Source organism: Nicotiana attenuata, chromosome 3 (assembly GCF_001879085.1).
Source record: "Nicotiana attenuata strain UT chromosome 3, NIATTr2, whole genome shotgun sequence".
Taxonomy (NCBI): Eukaryota; Viridiplantae; Streptophyta; class Magnoliopsida; order Solanales; family Solanaceae; genus Nicotiana; species Nicotiana attenuata.
In genome coordinates, this window is record NC_031991.1 from 23,227,051 (window position 1) to 23,237,727 (window position 10,677).

Consider the following 10,677-nt stretch of genomic DNA (forward strand, 5'->3'; position numbering starts at 1 on the left):
AGAACGGCGAACAGAGTAACAAAAGGGCTTTGGGTTCAGTGGTAAGCCTTCTAGGTTCGAAGGCAGTTTATTAGCGCACCACAGGGGTTCGATTCTACACAGAAGTACTACAATTTTACTTTTTTTTTAGCAACGTTTCCTTTCCTTTCTTGGGAAGAAACCACAAACTTATTGCTAAGACAAAAGCTCCAAAATAGTCCCAGCTGTCCACTTCTTTGAGAGAGCTATCCCCAATCAAATCAAAAGAAAAGTAAGGGAAAGAGTTAAGGTTTCAAAAAGTTTTATCATTGTTTAAAATCAAAATCAAAAATACCAAATAGTCATATTTTTCTTCAAGGTCCATCCCTGCTATTCCATCTTCTTTTCTACTTTTATTTGTTTGCATTCCTTTTATCTTTTGATTTTTTAAGTAAATATTAACTTGGTTTTAAAATTTTGATTCCAAATATTCACGAGATATGAAGACTTGTTTATTTGCTTGAAATTTGATATTTTCTTTGGCTACTGCAATTGTAGAAAGAACTTTTAGTTTTATGAAGTTTTGCACTGGTAATAACCTTTTGAATGTTTGTTTAGTTTGTTATTTAGAGAATAAAATATTGAAACTTAAAGACCTGCCTAATGATGTGATCATTTTTTGTTTACAAAACCTGACAAGTCGTCAAGTATAATTATAACAATAATGTTAAGTGGTCGTTACTTTTTAAATAAATATTAAATATTAGTACTCGTTTCTTAGTATTAGAATTGTGTATATTAGCTTGAGGTTGCGGACCTGTCTTAAAATTCAAAACGACAGACCCATACACTTAAATTTCTGGCTCCGCCTCTGCTTGTGATATTAAGATTTGATTTTTAGTAAGTTGGTCTCTATATTTTTATTATACTTTTAAACATCTACTTCTCCAGATTTACTTCTATTCTATATCTTCAGAAAATGAATGTCTAGAAAGAGGTTTACGGAGACTACATACGGTATCCTATTATTTTAACTTTTTTGGTTTATAAATGGAACTTCATTATAGAGACATTAATTAAGTCTCTAGATAAAATATCTATGTTTGTTGGTCTCCAAAAGAATTTAAACTTGTGAAGAAAAGTTCCAATTCCATTGCAATTTTGTTGTCAAACATGAATGGGTTATCAATCCTTATAAGAAATAATTTTGAGCAGTTAAATGGTATCCAAGTTTCCTTAAAGACAATTTTTTTAGGTGATTTTAAAATCTAAATATTAGCCAAAATTATAATATTAGTAGTCTAATTTGACAATCCTATATAAAAGTCGAAAAAAATAAGTCTTCTAATTTCATGTGGTACAATTTCTTATGATCTCATTCAAAATACAATACCTAACTCAATTAGCCTGAAGTGTCACATTCATATAAATAAATACTTAAATAAAAAAATTAGGTAAAATCAAAAGATTAATATTTTGTTATCCTTGAGTGATATGAGAAGAATTAACACTTTTTGTTTGATTACCAAAGTCAAAGGAAAATTGAAACCGTATCATTGAATACACACAAAGATGATATCCAAAGAATACAAAATATTTTTCATTAAAACATTAAAAATCAACATTAGAAACAGAACGATATCAAATGTGACAATATCCTCGTAAGAAATAAAGGAGATCTCTGAAAAGTATCAATGTATCTAAAAGAACACATAATTCTTCAAAATCACCAATATAACATACTATTAGTGCATTGAGAAAATACAAACAATTGAATTTAGGAGAAAAAAAATTATGGGATATATTTTTCTTAAATAGCAGTTAACACCATCTTTGGATGATGCCTTCAGAAAATCTTTGAACAATTCCTTGTTGATATCAAACTTGGAGCTTTTTCGATTTTCTTTTTTATATTATCAATCAATTAACATAGCGCTACATTAAAAATACACATTACTAAAATACAAACACCAGGTATAGCGTAGTTATTTACCGCGCTATACTTTAATGGCCAAAACACCGTTAAAGTATAGCGCAGTTATTTACTGCGTTATATATAGAATTGTCACTTTTTTTTTCTTACACATATTTATGTCACACTTGTTCAAAAAGACCACAATTGGGTTCCAGACTCTAATTGCATTTTGTGTTTTTTTGGTAAAAAAATGTGGGTTTTACATAAAGTTTATCATTTAACTATGGAATATGCATTAACTTTAATTATGATACAACAACTACAAATTCAGTGTAATCACACAAATGAGATTTGAGAACGGTAATGTGTACGCAGAACTTACCCCCTACTTTGTGTAGGTAGAGAGGTTGTTTCTGATAGATTCTCAGCTCGTAAAAAGCACTGAGAGGAAATTAAAAATACAGTAACAATAGCAAGATAGTGAGATAGCCGAAGCAAAAGAAGCAACAAATAGGACTATAAATCTAATAATAAGAAAATACAAAATTGATACTGCTACTATTATGGATTTAACTTTAATTACAATAAAATATATAATTTGATGCATGCGATGTATTTAAACCTTTTATCACCCGTTGACTCCATCTATCCAAGCTAGTTGTCATAAAAGGTCGACGAAACATATTTCTTCATCTTCCCTCTACGGCACCTCTACTCTCTTTTACTATTAAATAAAACTATAAAGAGTATACTTATTTTTTAAGTATTAATATATATGTTTGTAAGAATGGGATCTTCGTGGTTGGCTGTCAGTGAGCACGTATAATCGGCGACTTGACTAGTAATAGTAATCAATGTTTTAAAAGGTGCGGGCGTGAGGCGACGTGTTTTACCTCTAACGAGGCAAAGCGTAAGTCCTAAGACATGAGGACAAGGCCAGTCGACACATTCACAATTCTGTTTAACCAAAAAATAGAATTTCAGTCAAAACATTATTTTAAGAACACGGGCTACTGTTAATCAGAAATGAATAAGAATAATTGACTTTGAGAGCAATAGAATAGGTAACAGAAAAATAGAGTAATTCAGTATATTCAGTTGATATTCCGTGTCCTTACAATTGATCAGTTATCTCCCTTTTATAGCTATTTGAGAGATATGCATTTTTCCTTTGTCATAATAAGGCTATCATGGGCAATTAAAGGCATTAAATGCTATGTTATATAATCATTATATTTAATACAGATTCTCTAACGTTTTTAATATTAAAGGCTCATTAAGTACTGTATCTGTACTCCTTTGTACTGTCAGGTTCATTCTCTTTAATTCTCGGACTTAAATAGGTACGGGCGTTGAATCTTTCGAATAGCTGCTCGTGCCTCTTTTCATGCCTCTACTCGTACCTGTTGCAACTCGTACCTCTTTGCTAATCATAATTCCTTGATCGATCCACGTGTCATGACACTTCAGCTTTATATGTAAACTCAGTTTTTCCCAATACAAATAGTCCCCCCACTTGCCATTTACTCATCGATTGAATATTTGGGAAGTGGAATTTCTTTAAAGCGGGAATTTTTGTCACCATTAATGCTATGACAGAATCGACGCTCCAATTGTCACTTCTAATTAATTTTCTTTGACACGTGTCATATTTTCATTGGTTCTGCAATTCTGCAGCACTTTTTAAGGCTTTTTTATGGTTTCACTATATACGAAGCGTCAGTTGTCATTATGACCCTTCCATCATTACATCTTTTCCTTTGACGGTTACTTCTTAGTATAAATATAACTTCCTTCTTTGTCTTTACCACATAAAGTTTTCTGAACATTCAATTTGTCAAATCTTTGTTTGCTTCATCCTCGTATCATCATGTCTTCATCAAACCCTAACCCTAGTAAGGTCTCCATTGTTGATAACTTCCCTAACGCTCCCAGTAGGAGCAGAAAAGGAGGTAGGCTCCGTAATTTAGGATCTTCATCTGCACGCGGCTCTTCTGTTCCTTCTCCTAGTTCTGGTCCCTCTTCTAGAACTAGAGGTTCTATTTCGTAAAGATCCTCTTCCAGGGGTAAGGATTCTTCTGAACCTCTTCGTGAACCTTTAGTAGAAGAGATAGTTCCCGCGGATTGACGTGGATTATTTAGAAGAAAGTAAGAGTACCTTGGAACAGCAGGTACGGGCCTTGACCTCAGAATTGGGAATTGCAAAGGCTTCCTCAAATCAAGCAGAAAAAGAAAAGACTCGTCTTGAAACCTCCTTCTCCGAGCAATTGTCCAAGGCAATTGAAGAGATTAGAGGACTGAAGGTTCTCTTGGATAAAAAAGAAGCTTATGCTGGTGAGCTCGTGCAGAATTTGTCTCAAGCACAAGAAGACCTGCGAATTTCTTCCGATAAGGTTTGTGCCTTAGAAAGTTCCCATGCCTCTCTTCAAGCTTCTTACACTTCTGCCTTGGCTGAAAATGAAAAGTTAACTAATGAAATTGCTGATTGGGAGAGGGATTATGAGATCCTTGAGGATAAGTCTGCCATGGAAGTGAGTTGGGCGTTTCTGAATACTCGCCGTGATACCCTTGTTGAAGCTAGCCGAGAAAATTTTAACTTGGAATCTGAGTTAGCTAAAATCAATGAAGCTATTGAGAAGGCTCAGCAAACCCAAGATTTTCCTTCTCCTGCGGCTGAAGCTTCTGCAAATGTTGAAGTTGATACGGGTATCCCCACTCCTTCAAGCCAAGTTGAGCCCGCTGCTGTAAGCCAAGCTGATCCTGCTGCTGTTGATGCACCTATTTCAGTTCCCTCTTCTTCCTAGTGACAAGTTTAAGTTGAATTCCTGTCTTGTTTTTTTTAGGTACCTTTTTGGAAGGTTGTGATTAAAACCCTTGGTTTCATTTAAGGGTTTGTTTTTGGAAACTTAAGTCCCCAGACCTTTTATGGGGCAGTATTTATAAATAATTTGCGGTTTTTATGACTAAGTTCATACTTAGTCTTAGTTATTTAATATTAAGAAGTTTTTCGTTACTATTTGAAATTATGTTTTACTTATTCTTGCCTTTATTTCTCAGGACTTACAGAATAAGTCGCATTTTTATTCTTCAAAAAATAATTCTGTTAACTTCATGAATAAAATAATCATGAGTTTTATAAAAGAGGGCCCTTTCATATTCGACACTTAATGAAGAAGACGTCTCAACTTCATAATGGTGTTAACATGCGATAAAAGAAATAGGAATACACATGTTTCTTTGAAATAACTTTGACAAGTTTTTATTTTGAACCTTGTCTAGTTTTGAGTAACACTTTAAACGTATTTGAATTATATCTATAACTTTCTCGTAACTGTTTTTCTTGTAACAGATTTTTGAAAAAGAAAAAATAATAAACACGAGGTTTTTATTTATAACCCGTTTCAGTACACACGAGGTTTTTATTTATAACCCGTTTCAGTACATAGCATTTACCCTAACTATAGTAAGGTTTTCTTTGGCCTTAGCTCGTGACTTTTACTCTGCTCTTGATTCATTCAATGAGTGAACTTTCAGGCTTGATCTTTGATTTTTCTCAATCTACTTTGCCTTCTTTATACACATGCCCGTGTATATTATGTAGTCCCCCAAGTGTTTGAGCGTGGAAGTATGAAGCCTCGAGCACTTGATTGTCCCTCTCATTTGGTCCTTTCCCTGAAAAGGAAAAATATACGGGACTCGGAGGTGCGATTATAGATATAGACTGCTTAACCCGTTTGTATTTCTAACAGAATAATTGTAACCCTAGGCCAGGGAATTTAATTTATTCCTCGTGCCTTGCAGGTTGTGACTCATCATTTAGCACAGGTTAGCCTTTTGCCTATCATCTAAAATCGTTAGTAAAATTTTAACAATTCAAAATTAAACTTTAAAATATGGATACCTAACCGTGGGTATTCCTTAGAAGTAGTATCTCTTCAGGTGAACAGCATTCCAATGCGAAGGTAGTATCTTGACATCCATTGTTTCTAACTCATATGCTCCTTTGCCTGCAATACCACAAATCCTATAGGGTCCTTCCCATGTCGGACTTAATTTCCCCGCATTAGCTGTCTTCGTAGATTGAAAAACCTTTTTGAGCATAAAGTCCCCAATTTTGTAGAATCTGAGGCGTGCTTTTCGATTGTAATATCGTTCTATGACCTGCTTCTGTGCTGCTACTCTTATTAGTGCAGCTTCTCTCCTTCCTTCAAGTAAATCAAGATTTACACGCATTTCCTCGTCATTAGACTCCTCTGACGCATGTGCGAACCTTATACTCGGTTCTCCTATCTCAACTGGAATTAAAGCTTCAGCTCCATAAACCAATGAAAATGGTGCTTCTCCTGTGCTTGTTTTTGCTGTTGTGCGATATGCCCATAAGACACCAGGTAACATTTCCGGCCAATTACCTTTGGATTCCTCTAAACGCTTCTTTAAATTGTTGATAATGACTTTGTTTGTTGACTCAGCTTGCCCATTACCCACCGGGTGATAAGGTGTGGATGTAATCCTTTTAATTTGCCAACTTTGAAAGAATTCTGTGATTTGAGCTCCTATAAATTGAGGGCCATTATCACACACGATCTCCTTTGGCACACCGAATCGGCATATGATATTTCGCCAAATGAAATCTTTAACTTCCTTTTCTCGCACCTGTTTGAATGCTCCTGCCTCTACCCATTTAGTAAAATAATCAGTAAGTACGAGCAAAAATTTTACCTGTCCTTTTGCTTGTGGTAATGGACCCACGATATCCATTCCCCATTTTATAAATGGCCACGGTACAATGACCGGATGTAGTAACTCCACAGGTCTATGCATATTGTTACCGTACCTTTGACATTTATTGCATTTAGCCACGAAACTTTCTGCTTCTTCTTCCATTTTAGGCCAATAATACCCTGCCCTAATTAGGGTTCTTACCAATGACCTTCCTCCTGCATGATTCCCACAATGCCCCTCGTGTATTTCTCTCATTACGTACTCCGTTTGAGAAGGTCCGAGGCATCTTGCTAAGGGACCACCAAACATTTTTCGATAAAGATTGCCTTGCTTTAAGCAGTACAGAGCAGCCTTTTTCGAAGCGCATGAGCTTTTTTCTTATCTTCAGGGACGGTACCATACTGCAAAAAAGCAACAATCTCGTTCCTCCAATCCCAAGTTAAATTATTAAAATATACCTCATTCTTATCGGGGTTGAGAACTGAATGAAATAAATGAATAACTGAAGTGTTTACATCACTTGCCACGTCAGCCGCATATGCGAGATTAGCTAGGGCGTCCGCTTCAACATTTTCATCCCTTGGTATTTGCGTAACTTTAGAAGTCTGGAATTGCTTTACCAGCTCCCGTACCTTCTCTAAATATTGTTGCATTCGTGCTTCCCTGGCTATGTAAGTCCCCAACATCTGGTTAACGACGAGCTGCGAATCGCTTTTGATTATAATTTGATTAATGCCGAGTTCTCGTGCCAATTCTAAACCTGCAACCATAGCTTCATACTCTGCTTCATTGTTAGTTATAGAATGGCATTTAATGGCTTATCTAATGATTTCACCCGTAGGTGGTGCCAAAACGATTCCTAAACCCGCACCCTTTACATTAGATGAACCATCAGTAAATAAGGTCCAAATTCCTGGATTAGCCCCGTTGAACACGTGTAATTCTTTTTCTGCTTCTAATTGTATCCCTTGGCTAAAATCATCCACGAAATCAGCTAATACTTGAGATTTTATAGCAGTTCTAGGTTGATATGTGATATCATATTCGCTTAATTCTATAGCCCACTTGGCTAACCATCCTGATAATTCATGCTTATGTAATATATTGCGTAACGGATAAGCAGTTACGACAACGATAGGGTGACAATGAAAATAAGGTCTTAGTTTCCTAGATGCCATGATTAATGCAAGTGCAAGCTTTTCTAGTTGAGGATATCGCGTTTCCGCATCCAATAAAGATTTACTAACATAATAAATCGGAGATTGTTTACCTTGATCTTCGCGGAATAAAACAGCACTTACCGCTACTTCTGAGATAGCTAGGTAGATGAGTAATCTCTCACCATCCTTTGGTTTTGCGAGCAACGACGGATTTGATAAATATTTCTTCAAATTTTTGAGTGCCTGTTGACATTCCTCATTCCATTCAAAATGATCGTGCTTTTTAAGAGCTGAAAAAAATTTAAAACACTTTTCCGATGATTTAGAAATGAATCTCTCCAAGGCTGCAATTCTTCCCGTTAGCCTCTGCACTTCTTTTTTACTCGTAAGTATGTCAGGAGTTTCTTATATGGCCTTAATCTGTGCGTGATTTACTTCAATACCACGATTAGAAACAAGAAAACCCAAAAACTTACCTGATGCAACACCGAATGCACATTTTTCAGGATTCAATTTCATATTAAATTTTCGCAGAATTTTAAACGTTTCAGACAGATGCGATATATGATCTCCTGTATGCTGAGTTTTAATGAGCATATCATCTATATAGACCTCTATAGTTTTTTCCAAATGATCTTGGAACATTTTGGTTACTAGTCTTTGATATGTTGCACCTGCATTTTTAAGACCAAAAGGCATTACTTTGTAACAGTAAGTCCCCTTGTCTGTTATAAATGAAGTTTTTTCTTCATCTGCCGGATCCATCTTGATTTGGTTGTATCCTAGATATGCATCTAAAAAACTTAACAACTCATGCCCTGCAGTAGCATCAATTAGTTTATCTATATGAGGTAATGGGAAAGAGTCTTTAGGACAGGTTTTGTTAAGATCTGTATAGTCTACACAAACTCGCCATTTACCGTTCTTTTTAGGTACCACAACAGTGTTGGCTAACCAATTAGGATACTTTACCTCACGGATAGACTCAATGTTTAATAATTTTTTGACCTCATCTTGAATCACCTGATTTTTGAAAGTTCCTTGCTTTCTCTTCTTTTGTTTGATAGGTGGATAAGACGGGTCTTCATTTAATTTGTGATTCATTACCTCCGGTGGTATACCTATCATATCAGAATGGGACCAAGCAAAACAATCCGCGTTAGCTTTTAAAAATTCAATCCCCTTACGTTTCATATCCGGGCTGAGATTGGCTCCTATGCGAACTTTTCTTTCTGGCCAGTGTATAAATGTACTACAGCCTCCAGCTCTTCTATCGTTCTTTTGATGTTTTCATTTTCTTCTGGTTCTTGAATAGAATCGGGCCTTGAATTCACATCTGTTCGCCCTTGTTCAGTTGAGGTTGGTGTTATGATTTCCTCAACTGGATTTTGTAATTGCTATTTTTCTTCATTTCTCGCACTTGAATTTGCCACGGAGTTGATGCTCCTGGATGTCTGTTGGTCTCCACGGATTTGACATATTCTCCATGGCGCTGGAAATTTAATGACTTGATGCAAGGTTGATGGAACAGCATCCATATCGTGGATCCATGGCCTCCCGAGAATTATGTTGTAAGCCATTTCCATCTCCACTACTTGAAACTTTGTATCTTTGACAACGCTTCTGCGAATGTAGTAAGCATCACTTCCCCTTTCGTCACAACACTGGAATTGTCAAATCCTGACAAAGTATGCACTTTTGGTACCAATTTATCCTCTGCTTGCATCTCGTGTAGTACTCGTAACAAAATAATGTTCACGGAACTTCCTGGATCAATCAAAACTCGTTTCACATTAGTGTCATGTATAAGTAAAGATATTACCAGTGTGTCATTATGTGGAGTTAATAAGCCATCCGCATCCGCATCATCGAATGTAATATTTTCTTCTTCTAAAACATGCCGCAACCGCTTCCCGTGGGTAATCGTTACTTTGGAAATCTTATTGGCTGCGGTATACGTCACACCATTGATTTCTTCTCCTCCGCTGATAACATTGACGGTTCTTTTGGGTGAAGGTGGTTTGGGGGGCTCCTGCCTATTCTTCATGTATTCTTGTTTACCTTTCTCACTGAACAACTCGATGAGATACCCCTGCTTTAATAAATGATCAACTTCACTTTGCAAGAACCTACAGTCTGCCGTTTTATGCCCGTGATCATTATGAAATTTGCACCAATGATCAGGGTTTCGCCTGTTTGGATTCGATCTCATCTCCTTTGGCCATCGTACCTTGTATCCCATGCTTCTTAGGACATCCACGAGTTCGGAAGTGATCACATTGAAGTTTTAACCACCAAATCTCGCCTTTAAGTTTCTATCATCATCTCGTGACTCACGTGTGCTTCGATCATTCCCAAGTCTTGAAGATGAGCCCGACTCTCTATTCCTCGATCTGTGATCGTACCTCTGGTTATCCTGCTTTGACCGTGAGTCTTTTCCTGCAGGTCCCATTTATGGCTCGTACCTGTTTTTACCGTACCTTTTCTCGGTTTCTGCCTGTCTCGAACTTACCTTTTCTTCTTTTTGATGCCGCAAAATAATATCTTCTTTAATCCTCAGCTTTGTGCTATACCTGTTATAAACGTCATTCCATGTCGGCGCTGGGAATTTACGAAGACTCTCCTTGAGTCGCCTCTTAGCTTTTGAGCTTTTTTCATTCAAGTTACTTGTGAATGCTATAACTGCCCAATTGTCAGGTACACGTGGTAATGTCATTCTTTCACGTTGGAATCTGTCTACGAACTCTCTGAGCAATTCTGAATCCCCTTGCTTTATTTTGAAAATATCCTCCATTCTTTTTTCAACTTTCTGAGCTCCCGAGTGTGCTTTGACAAAAGAATCTGCAAGCTCAGCAAAAGAATTTATAGAATTTTCGGGTAAAAGAGAATACCATGTTAATGCACCCTTAGTGAGTGTTTCAC